The sequence below is a fragment of the Accipiter gentilis genome, chromosome 4, assembly GCF_929443795.1.
Source record: "Accipiter gentilis chromosome 4, bAccGen1.1, whole genome shotgun sequence".
In the NCBI taxonomy this organism is placed as follows: domain Eukaryota; kingdom Metazoa; phylum Chordata; class Aves; order Accipitriformes; family Accipitridae; genus Astur; species Astur gentilis.
The window spans coordinates 24,879,409-24,899,213 of record NC_064883.1 but is presented as its reverse complement, the minus strand read 5'-3'; the positions used below and the strand labels follow the sequence as shown (position 1 = coordinate 24,899,213).

General features: G+C 40.6%; 1 protein-coding gene across 3 annotated transcripts in view; it reads left to right on the top strand.

The window, feature by feature from the left end:
* RSU1 (Ras suppressor protein 1) overlaps positions 1-19,805 on the top strand; it is a 111,704-nt gene that overhangs the window by 78,892 nt on the left and 13,007 nt on the right. The window contains exon 9 of one of the 3 annotated variants that reach the window (XR_007505774.1): positions 13,788-13,951. The exons of the other annotated variants lie outside the window; for them this stretch is intronic. The gene's annotated coding sequence lies outside the window, so the exon portion shown is untranslated. The remainder of the gene's footprint in view (positions 1-13,787; positions 13,952-19,805) is intronic. 3 annotated transcript variants of the gene reach the window in all.

Here is a 19,805-nt window from a genome sequence, read left to right as displayed (position 1 = left end):
GGTCTGTGTAAGAGTACATTGCAAAGAGGGCCATGTACTTCAAGTGGCATTTAGCAGAAGAGGTACTAGCGGTTGTAGTGTGCTGAGAGGTGTCCCAGAGAAGTAATGTCTCTGGCACTTGCTCCCCGCCAAGTTGTCATCTCAGAAGAGCTGGCTCCTCCTCAAAGGATAGATACTGCTGGTAAAAGGAGAGCCCTGTTTTCCTCTGAGATGCAGCATCTTCTGGTGTCTGTTGGATTTCTACTGGTTTGGGATGAATACATGCAATCTGACATCCCACTTGTGCAAGGTTGCTGACCCGTGGTCTACATAGAGCCGCTCTGTAACTGCTGCATTGCCTGAGAGGCTACGATTAATTCAGGGCCAGTTCAGGTTTTTGGGCTGGAAGCTATTTTTTAAGACCTCAGCTGCTACAAGCGTGCTTCCTTGCCCTTTCTTCAGTGCTGAGGCTCGAAGCAAGGGTGAGATGAACGGTCACGCCACCTTCCAGCGTACCAGCTGCTCCCTGAGACCTGCCAAAACACACCCTTGTGTCCTGAGGCAAAGGTGCTTTACCCTGCCAGTGGAAGTCACCTGCCATTTACTGCGTGGCTGGAGGACACGTGTGGGCAGCTCCTGTGGGAGCAGCTCATGAGCTGTAAATCCACAGCCCAGCATACCGGTGGTGACTTGTTCATCAAATCGTGCAGTTGCTGGAACTGTAGTCTGCACCTTAGATAACGTAGGGGACCTTCGTCCATCTCATTTTCACGTATGTTCAGCATGCATATGTTTTTTTAGGCAAGTTTTGAAACACCTAGAACTTAAGAAATATTTTTCTAGTACCCATAAAATCTCTCACCTCTGTTCTGACAGAGTTATAAAGGCTTCAAAGCAACTGTATAACAATATGAAATAGTTTTCTTTTAAAAACACCTAGTGGCCCCAGTTCTTATTTACGTTTCCCGGATTTGTAACTCCAACAACAGTATTTTTAAAAGTCAGATAAAGTGTTTTTATCTATTGGTTATATTTTTTGATGCTTTGGGAGATATGTTTAGTTTTTATGTTGGAAGCTGCCAGGCTATTTTAGAACCTGCTGAAAAATGTTGTCTGAGAAGAGGAGCAATCATAAAGCAAGGTTTTGGGAAATCACAGGTTTTCAAGCAGAGTTTCTAGCAAATACATTAGATCTGTAGTTAGATTTAAAGACAGTGCTTTTAAGAAGGATGTGTTCTTGCAGAAGTAACATTTGTCATTAAGTCTATCCTCCTGATTAAGCACCCTTGGTTTGGCACACTGCGAGAATTTCTTGGCACGTGAATAACAACACGCAGAAATGTCGCTGGGAGCAGGGCTTCATGTGGGACAAATGCTTCACTGGTGCTTCTGCTCCCAGAGAGCTCTCCCCTCTGCTTGATATAAGAATCCTAGTTGATTGCTCTAATATTTTTAAGAAAGCTTTTTTGCCGTCTTCTGTCCCTGTCTTACTTCAAACTTTGAGCAAATATTTCTTCTTTTCAGTGCAATTGTATTATAGGTGCTGCCAGTTTAAACAGTTTTCCTGTGTGAATTGGTTCGGTAGCTCTGGTGAATCTGTTCGCTGACAAATGCCTTTCACAATTGTCCCTCAGACCTGCAGAACAGTGCTGTGGTGTGACAGGTAATTCTGGTGCCTTTAAAACAGGAACTCTCAACATAATTACATTTTTTTTATTCACACTTGGGTGATGGTGATTTTTTTTTTACTTTCTTGACAGTCTGTATGTAAAAAAGTATGTATGTTTGTGTAATTCAATTAATGGGTCTGTTGTCCTTTTCACCTCGCTACTCTGCCCCAACCCAAAAAACAAAAAGGGAGAAGAAAAACTACACTTCTTAGGAACAATTGTGATTAATGCATTCCTAGCATCAGGAAAGAGAAGACACATGTTTTGGATAGCTGGATTTTTCTGGAAGACTTGCTTTTAAAAGATGACACATTAAAAGTGTTTTTTATATCTTTGCCTGGGTTAAGTAATATAGCATATGCTTTTGATATAATATTTGTGTTTCATCTGAAGGCTGTAAATATTTTTTTCAGATCTGCCTCTGATATGCCTATGTCTAGCAGAAATGCTCTCTCTAACTGAAGCGTATCCATCATTCTTTAGGGTATCCATCATTGCACATCCCGATTCAATAAGAGATGATATCTTATTATCCTTCCAGTGAGTCACTGTATTTATGGATTTAACTGGTATTGTCCAGATGTATCATCTTCGATTCATCATGTTAGGTACTGTGGGACTTACTCTCCGTACTCTGCATACCATAGGTTGCCATTGTGTGGTGCTGGGCCATCCCAGGGACCATTTTTATCTGTGAGTGGTATCAACAGATAACAATGGAGTTTTTGTCAGTGCAGAGTTTATATATTCAGTTTCGTTAAAATATGGAAGGTTTCGGTTTAGACTTTTCAGTATTACAAGCTAATCTGATTTGGTATTTAGGGGTTTTCAAATAGTTTCTTTTTCACAGCCATCACAGAGGATTGCACATATATATTTACCCTTGTTTGGTTATTCAGTATTATGCTAACTCTCAATAAATATTCACCAATTCTACATGGATATTTCAACTCTCTTGAGAATTAAAAGGCATAAAGCATATTCAGATTGAAATTTCAAGAAGTCTTAATTGTGGTGGAATATATGTGACATTCGATGAGGTTTCCACTTACAGAACTATGCTTTTTAAAAGATGACGCTTCACATAGCTTTGCATGTCGTTCAGACATCCATTTTAACTGACTATGAATGATTAGTTGAAAGTTGTTTTGTTTTCTGCTTGTTGTAATTACAGTAAGATAACCTTGTGACCTTGTTACAATCCTACTAAAAAACCCCAAAACAAAACACAGAAAGAATGCAGAACCAGGTGTGCTTTCTTAATGATGAAAAATACAGTACAGATTTCACAAGGTTAGAGGTCAGTAAAGACATCTTTTCTTACTTGTGCATTTTCATAAAGTAATTTTAGAAAATAATTGAGGAGATAGGCTTACAAATAAAGCAGAAGACACATGAGGAGCTGTGCTTTTGTGGCAGTACTAGTTGCTGGTAATGCAGTAAGGGGAGGAAGTTAATTGCAGGATCATAACAGTCTACAGATGTTTAAAAGATGAAAACACTAGTCAGAGTAATTTCTTTTTAGCTTATTACAAGTGGGATATGGACAGTTTTAGCCTGAATGCTGGGGAAGACATTCTCATAGCAAGATACAAGTGAATTAACTCTTTAGATCATACTTTCCCCTGAAGTACTTAAAACACATTGTTAGCCATATTTAATAAGGGGGAAATCTTTCATTGCTCAGAGCATGGGCTGGGTTCTGTTTCTAGCCACCCTGGTGCTTGAAGCATTTTTCTTGGGGCCATCCAATTACAGCAATCTCTTAACCTCTTTGGAGGAGAAAACTGAAACCCAAGTCCAGAGAGATGAATGAGATGGACCTGAGGGCAGACAGCTCACAGAATAGGCTTTTGATTAAAAAATTACCTCATTTTTAAGTACTGATTGGGGAATTTCAGAGAAACAGATGAGATCCTGATATAGAAAAATTCTTGCATTTCCTGCTGGAGAAGAGTGTCTGTGCAGGCTGGAAGCAGCCTAAATAGCCAGCTTTTAGAAAATCCTCTTTGCAGAAGAACGTTAATTTCACTGCATTTTTGAGGGCAGTTGCTGGTTTCCCCAACAGGTGTTCCTGATGGTTATTACATGCTGGTAGCAGCCAAGCAGAGAAAAGTAATCCTCAAGGAAGAAAAGATGCTTATTTTCAAGCAGCAAAGGGATGATCCAGATAATTTAGAAGCTGCATTTTTAACCTTTGAAGTCCCTTCATGTAGTGCCATAGATTTGCCAAATTAGAGGAGGTGAGTACTTAAGTGATGAAAAGCATTGGACACAAATTCCCCAAGTCAATTCCAAGAGAAGGTTATGGGCACCCAGCAGAGGGAAAATATGCCTCAGTGGAGTTACTGGGGTGTTTTGGGGAGTGGGCTGGACAAGCAGACAGAGGAGAGATGTTGTTTTAAAGCCCTAGCAGTTCAGTAAGCAGATGCAATGCAGAGGAGAAGCTCCCTTCATGTTCTTTAGCACTCACAGGCCACTTAAGTCTAACAGATGTGTTGGCGCTCCAGCATACTACTTCATACCACATAGATCTGGTCTCAAAGGGGTCTTCCCAGTGACGAATCCTCTGGCCCAGTGTGGGCTTCTGTATCCCACTTTTTTCCAGCTTATGGTTGGTAAGTGTGTTCATGTATTCTGGGGATGCATGGCTGATTAAAAAAAGTAGCCTAGCTGTATCACTGTGTATTATTGATAGACCTAATACTCAAGGTCAGCTGTGTCCTCTGAGGTCAGAGCTCATTTGGTCATAGTGTCTTACAAGACAAAGTTGCTAATTCTTCCTGAATAGAGACTGGTAAAACTGAGCTCTCCATTTTTTGTTGTATTATCCAGGCCCCCTCATGCTTTCCTTTCCTTAAAGCTGGAATGGGTTTAAACTTTGCAAAACAAGTTTCTTCCATTCTAGTGAGATTTCTTCAGATCCCATCAAGTTAAAAATTAGTCATTCCCAGAGAAGAGTGACAGCAGGTATGGGGAAGCATTGTTACCTATGTGTTATTTCCCTTGCAGATCCCTGGGTGGTGGTCCTGGCCGTTCAGCTGCTGCTGTTTGCTGTGCTGCTCGGTGTGACCTGTCTGCTGTGTCACTCTTCTGATTCTGAAATGTGTTGTCTGACGGGCTGACGCGTTTCTTTGTACTATCATCCTGGCTTTGTACTTCTGGATAAAATTTCTTGCAAACATAGTGATTCCTTCATCTGTCTGGCTGATTGCCAATAGGTGTGAGGCTCTGGTGTTCATTGTCAAGATTTTGATAGGGGTTTTCAGGTCTGGCACCCCTGAACTCTGTGGTACTCATCGGTGTTTGAGCCATCCTAAGAAGGCAGTTTAAGTTGGTACCTTACGGAGATAAAGAGTATTCTTGTCTGTCAAAAGTTGTCACTGTCAGAACAGAAAAAAGTATTCACTCACAGGGAAGTAAAAGGAATATAGAAACCGTTATTAATACTCATACCTGTAAAATATCCGTGGCTTTTTTTTTTCCCCATTTCTTTTCTGCGGTGGAAAGGAGGGAGCTTCAGGGTTTCATTTCATTTTGTCTATTTTTGTTCATGTCTGTCCAGCTGAATCTTGTATCCTGTTAATTAAATTTAAACCTCCTTGTAGGCCTTCAGTGCCTAGAATTTTAATCTAATCTGCTGGTATCTTTACACACTATACATGTTACCAGCGTGACTTGATTCTGTGGGTAACATTTCTGAATCATCTGTGGACTTCTTTGTTTATCACTGTAGCCAGTCCACCCATCAAATTCTTGAGTACAGTCTTGACAGTTGATGTCAAAGGCTAGATCTTTTACCCTGGAATGTAAGAACAGGGTAACATGTAAAAATGTATATACTGTAAATTCACTTTCTCTTAACTTCTTAAAGGTATAGAGAGAGATTGCCCACTGACGTAAGAGGTGAAAGCTCCATCGTGATGTTCCACCTTACACCTAGAAGGGGTGAGCCCCATGGCGTGTAAACAGAGCACATTTCAAACATTGCTTTTGTCTGTTCTTCAGAGAAAAGTCTGATCCTCAGCGTGCCAGAATGTATTCGAGCTGGCTTTAATGAGTAAGAATAACAGCAAAGATACAACAACATAAGGCTCAGAAGTCTTGTGCAGCTGAAGCTCGTAGCTCTGCTTCTTCACTGCTTGCTGTTGTCTGTGCTGCTTTGGCTGGGAATCACTTCTTCCTCTTCAGTACAGACCTGTGGTTAAGGAATGACTTGTCCCTTTCTTGCACTGACATTGACCTCAGCAGAATTACTCCTTTTCTGTGTCTGAGCAAATGAGAGGAGAATTAAGCCTGTAATCCTGAAAAGAAAAATTGCTTAAATTTGATCTCATGAATAAGTACTGAGTCCTAATTTCATACTATTTCTGGTGTTCAGATAGAGATAGCAATATATATTAGGGATTCAATAATAGTTTTGAAGCAGGATTGAAAGTGCAGCGTCTGCAGTTGCTCAGTTATGACCTTCACTGTGTAACTGCCCCCAGCCATGGGACCCCGGCAAGGAGACAGCGCCGGCTTTGTTCATTTCCTCCTGAGGGGGGCTGCTCTTGCATCCAGCACTCCGGCTTTTGCTTTCTTTTAAAACAGATCGGGAAGGTAAACTATTATTAAGAGATTGTGTGCACTGAATGGCAACATACATTCCTGTTGAGTTATTGTAAAGCTGCCTTGTTTTACGACTAAACTGATGCATTTCAGGTGAAACTAGCATTTGTGCCCTAAAGCTTGTTATTAGGTAATAAGTCCATAGCAGCAGTCTTCTGACATCTCTTTGAGAAACTGGGGTTCAGCTTCCTGAGGTGGAGCAATGTTAGGATGATTTGATAAGGTATTAATGTCTTCCATCTTAGAGAAGATAGGGTTGAAAGAGGCAGTGTCACTTTGGTGAAGCCATGTTCGGGACTCAGACGCATCCAGTGTTAGTGCACTGTGTTTGACATGTGGAAAGAAGGTGTTTTCACGTTAGAAATTCTGAGCCGCAAAAATGAAGTTCCTTGAGAAACAACTTCCAAATTGTGGGATAAACTTTCTACTGTCCAAAAAATAATAGTTTTAAAATAAGAAATGACTTCTTATTTATATGGCCTGCATCTGTGATTAAGGTAACTATGAATGAACTATGAAGAACCTTCTGAACTCTCTTTGGACTAATAGCAATGCTGTTCACAGCTATTACTCTTCAGTAGAGCAAGAGGATTAAAACTTAATGGCTTAAATATAAAAGAAAAAGACCACATATATTGTTATTGAAATGTAGTTTCACCAGGTTAGACTGTAACAGTGAAGTGTTTAAAAAAAAAAATGAAAAAGAAAGATCGAAACCCTTGTTGTTTGCCGCTTCCACTCAAACACTTTTTTGTCTCATCCTTTTTTTGTGCATCCTTCCAACACACTGAATCAAAGAACTTTGTAAACAGCCCCATGTCTCTCACTGCAGCAGTTTCTGGTGGAACCGTCTGGTTTGGACGCTGTTTTGCATAGTTACGTTCCCTCCTGACCCGTGTTCCAGTAAGCGGGTCCCAAGGAAAGCCATGCATTGATCTGACAGGGATGTTGGAAGATCATTACTGCTGAGCAAGCCAAGGCGTTGTAAACCTGTCACATTAATGCAGCAGTGCCTGTAACAAGCTGTTTTCATATGCTCTACTAGAAAGGGAAAAGTGCTTCCTCTTCAGCTGGACAAGGTGTGCAGTGAACCTGTCCTTGTGCGCTCTGTTTTCTGGAGTGTAAGAACTATTACATTGCTGCCTGAATTATGTTTATTTGCCTGCCATTCGAACTTTCAAGCTGTAGTAACCAGCTAGAGATCAACAAGCCAAAGTTCACAAAGCAGAGATCCAGGGGAAAAAATTGTTTACAAATGATCTGCTAGAAAATGACCAGCAGTGTCAGGCTGATTCCCAAAAGAATCATTTCTACGTTTCACACGAAGGAAAAGTGAATAGGGTGCTGGTGCTCCCCTCGCCAGCCATTGCAAAAGCAGCTTAGTGCTGGGGACTTGTCCCTCGTAAGAAGAGCACAGCTGTCATTTAGAAAGATGTGTAGATGGTCTCAGGCAAGACTGTTAGGCACGTGGCTCTACTCACAAAGTAATTTAGCTGGTAAAAGACCCACCCACTTGTTTTTACTAAGCTGTTCATGGTGTAGGAAAGAATGTGTTGGATTTTTTTAATTCAGCTTTTATGAAAAAAGAGCAAATTAAACAGCAGGTACGAAGAGTTGCAATTTTAAAATCTCACACCAAATCATTCAGCCTTCATCCCTGCCAGAATTTATCTAGAAACAGGGGGGGTGATTTGTCTTGAGGTGGGACTTGACCTGAGGATTTCAGTAAGAGTAGGTGACACAGAAAACTATGTTTCAAAAGAACTATTAAAATGTGTTTGTATCTGAAAAAAAGGTAATGAAGTTGGTGGTAACCTGCTCAGAGCACATTTCAGCATGTTATCTTTGCTTAGTATAAATGTGGCATGGTGGGTTTTTTTAAAAGCATAATTCTGTGTGTGTTTCCAAAGGGCAGCATCAGGAAGATGGGCAGCAGCAGGGGTTTGAGTGGATCCTGTGGCGATAGGAATGGTGGAAATGGTTGCTCAGTGCTGGATGGAAGCCTTTTTATTTGCAAGCTGACTGGCAGCTACTATTAAACACTTGATCCCCCATCCTTTAAATTAGCCAGTGGAACAATGCCATTGGCAGGTTGCCCAGGTAAAATGGCATTGCAGTACCTAGGGAAACTTCTCTGCGAAAAATTATGATTGTTCAGCTTAACCCCCCATTTTCAGATGCAGAATTATCAATGAGGCTTAGAAGATTTAACCCTAAAATCACAAGGAGAAACTCTAACCCTGTATCTACAGAGAAATTGTGACACTCTTTGCTTCCCCCACTCCATCACATCCCAGGTAGTCTTAACCACCTTGTTTGGCCATTGATTTGTTTTCTTATACTCATCTATGGACAAAGGAATTGTACGTAGATTTTTATACATAAATCCTGATTGGGGCTACCTGCTTCTGGATTTATCAGGTTTAGCCCATTGTGGACAGCGTAGCTGAGCCATTGAGAATGCCGTATGACTATTACTCAGCTGAGAAAATTTCATAGTAGGTCACTTTTGCTGCCACCACAGTAAAAAATTGCGAAACCTGGGAATTCGTTCAACACAGAAAATAATTAGAAGCTTCAAGGCAACCAGCAGGACTCAGATTCCTTAGCAATTTTGGGAGCAGCAAGAGGATAAAGAGTAGATATATTAACCCATGGTGTCCTACTGGAAGCCTAACATCTTGCCTAACCTGATGGTATAAAAGTTAGCAGCATTTGTTTGATTCAGCCCCCCCTACCCCCCAAAAAAAAAAAAAAAATGGGTAAAAGAGGTAGTTGAGCTCTTGGAAACAAGTAATGATTTGTAGCCCTGCAGATGCTCAATGTAAGATCAGTTGTTATTATAAGAGTACAGGAGTTTGGTATTAAACTCTGCCAAAAATATATTGGATCGTTTATGTATAGATAAATAGATATTTAAAAAAATAGAGCTTGTGAGCATCTATTTTCTACATACTGTTGCAATGAAATGTGAACCACTTGTTCCCAGGTCTTAAGCTGGACATCTGCGTGAATTGCAGTGCTACTGTAAATATTTCTCAACGCAGACAGGTAGATGCTATCGGAAAAACCAGAACAAATTCCTAAGTTGCCAATATTGTCACAAAGTCTCCCTGCAGAATGAAGTTGTTTGACAAAGTGTTTCCCTGGTGATTTGGCTGCAGATGAAAATGTCTTCAGCAATAAAATTCCGTGCTCGGGTCTCAGCTCTCTGTGCTCATCAATCAGCAAATGACATATCAAGGATCTTTTTTGCTGGATTAGTTAATATGGTGGGGAAAATATGTGAGACATTGATACCCCTTTGAATTTCTATACATAGGGGGTTTTTTCCCACTCTTAAATACACATTTTTTTTAAAAAAATCTGTATTTTGTTGCCTACAGCTTCCTTTAGTAATCAATAGTGCCGCAATAGGACTAATGTAAAACTATTTTTTATGTACACAGATTTTCTTGCCTGGAGGTAATGCCTACTCTCAGAAAATCACTGTCAATCATAGGAAAGGGAGAGCTGGGGAGAGGTTGAAGGAAAGACATACGTTTGGTGACAGCATTTCTACTCTTAGTGCACTGTCCTTTGTGGCTTAATATATTAATGTTTTGCCAATAAATGGCATTGTGTAGAATTTTTGTGGCTCTATGTGTTGTAAATGCAGTTTTACTGGGGATAATCATGTTCCGTATCTGCTGATACTTTCGTGAGCTATCTTTAATGGCTTTAGAAAGTTCAATTACATGGCTGCAAAGAAATAAATCACTTTATAGTTTAATTACCTCTAATATAACAGCAGCAAATATCTTCTGGGAAACTGCCTTCTGTGTTACTAAATGACTGTCAATGATGAAGCTGCTTTTCTTAAAGGATGCTCTATTAAGAAGATCGTTACACAGTGTTTTATGCTACATCTGTTGCTGCCACTACTAAATTTTATAAAGGAATTTAAAATATGACAGATGTCAGTAATAACTTTTATTTCATGCCTACTTTTTAAGGAAAAAAATGGAATTTATCGCAATTCACATAAAGATTTATACGAAATGTTTCATATGAAATCCTTTTTAAATACTTTTAAAATATTTTTTGAACTATGATATGGGATGCAAGGAAATACCTTAAAACATTATAGCAGATCCCCTCTGTGTAGTGTGTGTCCATCTGCTGAGGAAAATACTAAGAAGAGTCATTCATTTTCCTACTTAAATGTTTCAAAACAGTCTTATTCAGATCCAACCACCTGAGAAGCAAAAAGGGAGCACAGATGGAAAGATGAGTATCCTATATATAAAAAAAAAGAAGTGATAAAATTATGAGAAACAGGGAAAAGAAGGAAGAAAGCATAAAAGTGGTACAGGAGGAAGACTAGTAAGAAGGCAAAGGCTGACGAGCTGGAGAGGGAAGAGAAATGGGAAGAGCCAAGATTCTCGACAGGGAAGATAAATGAGGATAATCAGCTGATTAGGCAAAGGGTAGAAGTAGGGAGGAAGTGCAGCAATAGCAGAAAAATGGATAATTTAGTAAAAGCAGAAATGAAGGACACCGAATAATCAAAGGATAGGATATGAAATGATATTGGCTGCCTTTTCCTCCTAGTACCAATCAGTATGTGGGAGAGAGGGATGATGGACAAATGTCAAAGGCACAACCAACTTGTATTTTCTTGCTTGTCCTCTTCTTAGGACTCTGGCTTTCCTTTGTGTGGTTTTGGTTCACCATGTTTACTCCGGGTAGACCGCGCTTCCTTTAATACCACTGCATTGCTAAACTCTGTGACTACTTTGAATTATTTGAATCATATTATTTTGGGATCATAGCTTGAACTAACAGGCTTTAAAATGATTCTGAGCCATTTTGGATTGTTTCTTTTCCTCGTGCTTCTAGAAGAGTGCAAGTTTCAGTCCATCTCCTCCCCTCTTAATACAGTAACTAGCAAACACTCTGACTTGATTGCTCAAGCACATAAGGGGTGCGGAGTCTTCAGTGTGCCGAGTACAGTGGTGGGTAACCTCAAGCATCTCTCTGTCCATAAGGTGGTGGGGTGGCTCCAGAAGAGGTACACAGCTTCCAGGGTCTTGGATGCTGACCGAGATGCACGAGTGTGTGCAGGGATGCTAAACGCTTGGCCGTGCTGTGGCTCACCCTTTCATTTGCCGGCTAGCAAAGGTTAGCCAGCATGGGAGGATAAAAGAGCAAGGCTTTTTGAGTGGTAAACCCCAGGTACGTTTTTGTGCTGCAGAAGAGAGTGGAGCAGGGAGCGTGCCCTGCCCTTTTCTTTGGGCAATTTCCTTACAGCAGTGGCCAGGCACTGTTAACACTTTACAGGGTAATGGGTAGGTTGTTAACTAATGGCTGTTTTCAGCCTCTAACTTGTAGGCTATAACAATAAGAATACATTCTATTTCAAAGGGTGTTTTTTTAAAGAAAAAAATGATCTTTTTTTTTGCTGAATTCAGGAGGTGGGAGTTAGGCAGCACTTAATGTATTGAATGTGGTGAGAGAAAATTTGAGCATAAGGTACAGAGACATGTAGGTTGGGTTTGGATGAACACATTTGTGTGTGGAAAATTATATACTGCCTCAACGAAAATGACTTTTTCCTTCTGAAAGAAAATGTTGTTTTCTCCCATCTATTGAGAGAAGTTACAGATCTCCCATTGTAGCATATGTAGTTTTTATCCCCATACACGTAAACAGCAGTACTATTAAACTAGATTTTGCAAAAAAATATGGAAAACTCCTTCAAAAAAGTGTCTTTCTTCTTTCTAACTGTTTTTATTTTATGTGCTGATTATTTTATCTTGTGGCTGTGAACCCTTGGCCTGTTGTTCGTTGTTCTGGCAGAATTAAAAATAGACCACAAGTGTATTCCCCTCCTTACTAAAAATAATTTCCAAATTAAAAAAAAAAAAAATATTCAGAAAGGCTGTGAGAATATCTCATCTAAAGTTGCCAGTACTGAAATAATATTTCAAGAATGTAGTAAAAAATCAGAAAGAACAGAGTCAAGTTAAATGAAATTGTGTTGTTTCTCCCAGGCCAGGATTAATGTAAATACAGAGTGGGTGTAATGTGAGGAATAATAACATATAGTCACAGCCTAATTAAACAAAATAGCAAGTAAGGAAGATGTAGCCTGGAAAAAATCTAGATCAAAGGAAAGCCTGCTATTTTGTCCTTGCCTCACTATTTTTATTTTGGCTATCTACAGCTGGTCTTCAATGCCTTTACTTAGCAGAGACAGCTTTTAAAATGGAAGGCTGCTTACAAGAACCAGGATTTTTAAGAGAAGGTCCTCAGTCTGCCTCCAGTCTACTTAGAAATACTCACACAACATGCTCTGTGTTTGATTCCGATTTTGGCTCTTTTACCTAGTCCAGAGTAGGACTGCATTTGGGGCAGCTGTGGGTTTGCGACTCGGGGCAGTGGAACTAATGGAACTGTGTCAAAGATGTGGGGACATCAGCAGGGAGTAAAACTCGTTTTTTAGAAATGTTGCATGGGGAAAAGAAGCGATTCGTAAAACGGCTTAGATGAATGAGTGCAGAGCGAGCCCCCGGTCTGATGGTGCTGTTTGCAGGATGATGGGCGTTGCCATAGTGACAGAGAGGGAGGAACAGAGGAGTTTTGAAGAGAATATCAGCTGGGGCTTCAGTAATGCTAACTTAGCAAGTGACGTCTGCCAGAGAGCCCCGCTGGGAGACAGGCAGTAATGTGGTATGAGTGCGTGAGAGCACCGAGGCTGCCCGGCGTCTGCTAGCGAGCGAGCAGCTGAAGTCATGGCTTTGGATGGATGGGGGCGTAGATGAAATAAACTCACCTTTTGTACATGTATGCAGGTTATTCCCAAGTTATCTATTGGCACATTCGCTGACAGGGTAATTGCTTCTGCTTCCTCTCCCGTTCCTGAAAATATTTGCTTTAATTCTAACAGTGACTGCTCTGGAGAGAATTCCCAGGTACTCTGTGCCTTGAGAACACCACTCTTGTGTCCCAGAGGCTACACAGGCTCTCCCATGCTGGCTGACTAGTTCTCTTGGCAAATCAAAAATCTGTGAAGAGTAGCCGTGGGCTGACCTTTTCCTTATGCTTTGGCATTGGTTTTGTGCTCTTGGTAGTTTTTTTTTCTCTTGATTCAGGGAAAATGCAGTTGACATCTGTAGTTGGTTTGTGTTAGGGGAACAGATTAGGAAGATGAGTTACCTGCACAAGTCTCTTCACTAGGGTCCTGCATCTGTGCTGTTAGGACATAACATGGATCTTCAAAGCCAGATGCTGAGTGATACTTGTAGGCAGCTCACTGAACCTACTGCTTATCCCTGGAGACCAGGGACCCACCCACTCTCGTCATGGAACTGCAAATTTTTTCAAAAAGTATGAGGCCAACTGTTGTGTTTGGAGCCGGGTGACTTCTCTCTTCAAGCAGATAGTTTGAGCTGTATTGTGTCTATACTTCACAGTAAGTCACTATGCAGGATTTGCACTAAAAAACTCATTTTTGCTTAAATAAGAATTATTGTCTTTTACTAGATACACGATGCCCATCAAGTGGGTACAGTACTAAAGATGTCGAGTGAATGAATCATGGGCAGGAAGAAGAGTCAGGACAGAGTTTGTCTCCGTAGCATGGAATCAGAATCTGGACAAGGCTAAGAACTACTCAAGATCAAGATATATGACCACTCTGATACAAAGTAAATAGCGTTTTTAAAATTAATGTCCTTGGTATTGGTTATGTTAATACTTCCCTTTTGCAACATTTATTTTTTCATTAACGGAGCTAATGTGACCGAAAGATGGATGTGGAGAAGTGACAAGCACCATGTATGTTTAAACGGGGAAGGGTCTGCTGCAGTCTGTGCTCATGCTGAACGTGCTTAGTCTTGAATTAAGGGTACTGAAAAACATAGACTAAGGAGAACTTGCACAGCATTTAGGGGATATGCTCCTTACATCAGTCAAGGACCCCCCATGTTGTTCTGTTCTTGAATTCACATGGTCTGAACGCTTCCTTCATTCACTCCATGCTCCCTTTGTTCACCAAAGTGAGAGTTGCCTGTGTGTTTCTTGCAATATACTGGTGTCGTCCTCTTTTTCCCATGCCAAGGTCAGCTGCTTTTCCATATGTGAAGCTTTGCGTGTCTTTTTATCCCTCTTTTGTCCTCATAGCTCTTCCTTCCTTTCTTGCATCCTTTCCCTAGCTCTTACTTTCTTCCCATCCCTAAGCCAATTTGTTCTGGGTGTCAGCATTTCTAAACTGTACTGGGAGCAAGTGCTGCAAGGATATGGGAGGAAAGGGGGGATCCTTAACACTGGCGAAGAAGATGGCAGCCATCCACTGGCTCTTTGATCTATAAGCCATTACTCATGTATTTGGATGGCTGAAACAGCTGAATCTGCTAACTAACTGCAAGAGGTCACAAACCCTATGTGTATACATACCTTCCCCCTTTCATTTCCTTGTTTTCACCAAATCAGTATGACACTGCCCATTGCCTAGAACATTGCCTGAAATGTTGGAATTCATCAGATAATCCAGCATCCTGAAATTGTCTTGTTAAAGACAAACATATGGAGGAATGCCACTCTGCTAACAATCATAACATCCAGGGATGAAAACTACCCCAGTGTATGCTCAGGTCATCAGTCCCTCAGCACAGCTGTTTTTTTGAGGCTACACTGAATATCTGCCAGTTTTCTTACAAAGCTGTTCTTAAGACTGATCTAATACTTCCTTGGTGGGAGATACTGACTGACCCTTATTCTGTGGGTCTCCCTTCCGTTGTGCTGGTTCCTCACCACTCTTTGCGTCAGCTTTGTATGGGCTTGTGAGGTTTGAGTGACAGCAACGTTTTTCCCACAACGTGTATGCATGTCCCTCTGTGTAGTTACACCTTCCAATTTATACCATCTGATTTGTTCAGGGGTTTTTTAATTACAAAAATGGATTGATCTATTTTCTTTTCTTTACCTTTTTCCTCTGGCTAGGGTTTCCCGTGCCTGCATCACATTAAATCTGGTAACTAAACAGCTGTGTAGTCATGTTAACTTGCTGTCCTGACAGAAGGCACGTACCCCGAAACGAAACATTTTCTAGAGCAGTGTAACTACAGTGCTGGAAAGTGGTCTGAGCAAGCTATACTGTGAGCACTAGACCAGGTGAAGTCAGTGTACCTTTGGCTTTGATTACTGGGTTTTGATTAAGTTTATTTTTAATTCGCAGTGTGGTATTGTTGGGGTTAAAGGGGGGGGTTGTTCGTTTGGGTTTTTTTTTTATGAAGGGATATATTTGGTTTTTGTTAGGCAGGAAACTAATAAAAAAGAAAAGGGAAAGTTTCTTGAATAGAAAGAAATATGAGTGGGTTTGGATTTTGTTTCTTTTGATTTTCAGTGTAAAGTATCTCAAAAACACTTTAGTTGGGAAGTTGACATAGAGGATAAGAAAACACTTGAGTATAGTAGTGGTTAACTTTTGAATTAAGTATTTTTCATTAATAAAAAAATGTGAAATATATTTTGGTTTGGAGTTTAATCTTGATCCAGTTTACTTGCTGTGATAAAAACTGCAGTTCACTGAAGACCCGAGGAGATTCATAGAGAGCAGTTGTTCACCATAGTATCATTTCTCAGAGATAAATTATGCAGCAGTAAAGACAAGTTCATAAACTTTATTGTATTGCTTTAGTAGCAGTGCTTTAGGTACTACCGGGAAACCAAATTCAACACTAAGGCATTCCCCAAGGTTTATTAAACTGTCTTAGAAGCTGCCAGTGTATTTTTTTTTTTTCTTTTTTAGGATATTTTTCTAAGCTTAGTAGTGGGAGGAAGAGGATGGTCTTTTTTTCTTCATCTTTGGTTAATCTTTCTGACTTCCTACTTACACTAGCATGTAAAAGAATCATAAGAAAAAAAATATACTCTTTATACTTGATTGACTCAAACACATGTAGCTTTTTATAGGCTTGCCATTTTTCTTCAATAGCATGCATCTTTGTCATAGTTTAAAAATTATCTAGAAATAGTACAGTTATAGTTCTTCTTAAAATTATGTGCTGCTATGAGCAATATGTACTATCCACATTTTGCATATGTTGAGACAATGTTCTAGTTTTATGTGTATAGTAAAAAAATTATCAGTGATAAACAGTCAGTTGAGTAGAACTGTATCTTAACTGAATAATGAAAAAATCATGATCAAAGTACTTTGTATTCAAAAGAATTTTAGGACAAAATGTTTTTTGGGCCCTTATGTGGTAACCCTGAAATAGGTCTTTCTGGGCTTCGCAAACTGTATTAGTATGCAATATTGGCACCAGAGGATTTGTGGCTGTTTGCCTCTAATTGATGCATGTTTTCTTAAGAATTTCAGAAGTTCTTTAAGCAGCTATCATTTTCACTATTTATCTCTGGGTTTCATTTTTGGACAAATGTAGGCATGTTGAACTGTTGCTATCCTAGCTGATGTTGCAGTCTCTTCAGAGACATAATTCAAACTGCAAGTTACAAGACTGAAAGACTTAAAGATAAGAGGAAGAGTTTATGTCTTCACTGCCCATGCAGGTATATCTTTTACAGCATAATAACTGTTCTCCTGTAAAATCCAAGCCACAGATTTATTTATTTTTTTTTTGTGCCACAACTTCTCTGGGTGAATTGAGTCCTAGGGAACTGCCTAGCTACATCATGGTAAATACAGCATTGTCACCATGAAGGTGTTACGGAGAGGGAGCAAACAAAAGCTACTTCTCTTGCAGTAAAAATCTCATTTTGACAGTAAAGCATAGCCAGGCAGAGAGCTGATACCTAGCCTTTGAGTCATATTTTAACTCCCACTGCCTTAGCTAAGACCCAACAGATGACCATCAAGAAATCAAGTGCGATCTCAGGAATGCAAGCACAGTTGTTGCGAAAGGGACCAGATATTGCCCCCTATATTGGAGCAGCTGTGTGGATCTCAAACCTCATGAATCCCCTTTCTTCTGAGTCCTGTTTTCTACAGCATGTGCTAATCAAGTGGGTAAGCTGTCAGGAAACACCCCTAGAAAGCAGCCGGTCCACAGTGCACTTGTTCAACTGGGGATGCATCCATTCTGTATCTGAACATGTGCTCTGAAAACATCTGTTGGTCAGCTTAGAGCACTGAGCAGTGAGCTGATGGTAGGTGGGTGCTTCAGTGAAAATACAGCACTGTCTCACCGATGGGTGCTGGAAAATGTGTTACCTGAGATGAGACCAAAGGAAGCAAGCCATCTTCTCTGTATGTCCTCACTTTGGCACCAAGCAGCTTTCTGATTTTCGGGGACTCGAGTGTTTAATCCACATGAGCCCCTCTGCTGATGCTGCTCATTTTGTTTGTCAGTGAATAGGAGAAAGCAGCTGAAAACACAGCGCCAAATTCTCCAGGGCCTGAGTATCTGCATACGACTGTTGTGTCTAGGCAAAGTTGCTATTTATAAGGGCTCTGGGGCGGTGAAGAAATGAGGCATCCTGTGTGAGGGAGAAGATGTTTTAGGCCTTAAAGAGGGATTGATTTGTGGTTATTATTACTGCCTTTGATCTGCCAACAGGGATCTGAAACTAATCCACCAGAGCAGCACAAGTCTGATATATAGTGCCAGATGGAGATGCCAGAATAGGTTACTCCTGCTGTCTTTGACACTGCATTATCATGAAGTGGTAGAACAGGTAGTACAAAGCAAAGCAAGCAAGGGTTGGGAGCGTGTGCGCTGCAGGAATGCTGCTGGCTGTGTGAAGTGACTGCGAGTTGTTAAAGCCACTGCAGGGTCAATTAGCCATTCGCAGCATTATCCTAACCTGATGGGAGGCTGACGGACCCAACCACAGAGAGAAGTTGGTTGGCATACAGAATTGAACATCACTGGGTACTTCCATGCTAAATTGAGGGAGCAGAAGATGCAGGCTCCCTGTATTTCAAAAGTAATCCCATAAGCACAAATGGCCATAAAAGTGAAAAACAGTGTTTTGTATAAGGACTTTTACTCACCGTGAGTTCATACTCCACCTATGAAGTATATAAAAAATGAATCTCATTTAAAAATGTTGTGCTGGAAGCAGGGAATATGGTCTAGCTGCTGGGGTGTTGGTGGCATTTTACCACTTTGGGTTTCATTTTGTTTAGAAATTGGAGCAATTTGGGGCTTAGTACGGCTATTAGTTCTCTATAGAGCTCATGATCATGTGAGTCAGCAAGCTCATTGCATAAGAAGAGCTTTGTATAGATGTTGGATCAGTGAGTTGTCAATAAATGTATCTCCTAGACACTGTGCAATTGACAGGCTAATGAAGTGCTTTCTTGGTGACAGAGAGCTGTTGACAAATCTTTTGCCACTATACTTTTTGCACTCCTGCATTTCTCATAAATGCGCTCCGTGCCGCAGGCTTGGGGAATACTGGGACAGTTTCACAACTAAGGGGGGTCCCTGTTTGCTACCTTGCATGCATAGGCTGGGATTTGGCAAAGATGTTAGTAGCCTGTGTGTTGAGGAACCAGAAAGTAAGGACAGTAGTCCAAGGGCCATGTTTGCCCTCCTGGCAATGTGTTTTCCAACATGTTTCTAAGGAGACACAGAGTAGATGTCCTGCAGTTTATCCTCCAAGATTGCAGCTTGGGGTTTGGCTCCCCATTGTTGCACTCTTTCTGCTTTCATTGCAAGTGGTTTCAACTCCATGTTTCTTTTCCTCTTGCCCAGAAGCAGGTGGAACCATTAGTTTATTTTGCATCACTCTTGGAGGCTCCTGTGGGTGCCTTTTGCAAATGTCTGATGATAGAGTAAACTAGTTCCTGTCCTTTTATGTAGAAGTTCCATATTTGTTCCTCTAACTTATAAGCATACGCAAGCACCAATGATTTAGGATGAGTGCTGCCTACCTATGGCAAAAAGATGTTCAGCAAAGTCAGATCATATTGGTATGCATAATCCCACCTTCCTTGTAAAAGAAACTATTTTGCTTAATGCATGCATTAAGAAGTTTACAGAGTGACTCATTAGCCCTAGCTATTGCTAGCACTTGATGAGAAGACATAATTTTCACTCCAGTGTTCATAGCCAGCCTGTGTTGTTCATATGTTGCTGTACAGTTTGGAGCTGTAAGCTGTAATGCAAGTGCAGTTTGCCTGTTTGCTTGCATGGATAATAATGGCCATGTATAGAAGATTTAAATAACAAAGAACGTGCTATTTGACTGACATTGTAAAGCCATGTTTGTTTTTGCAGTTTCCAAGGTATGCCTCAGTTGCTAGCACTAATGGCAACAGAAATTATTATTACCTCTGTTGTAATTCTTAAGTAATCTAGAGGTCTTTGCACTTCCCAAGTCACTCTGTTCAGGAGACAGTTAAAATAAGAAATGTGATGAGACCTGCCTCACAGGATAGCCCGTGCTGCACGGTGTGCGCTAGTGGATTTTCAGTTCTCAGGAATAGATTGTTTGACATTACAGGCCAAACGCTACATCTGCTGAAATCAGAAGCAAAACTTGTATTGATTTTGTTGAAATCAAAATGAGGCTGGCACTGTGCTACCATTT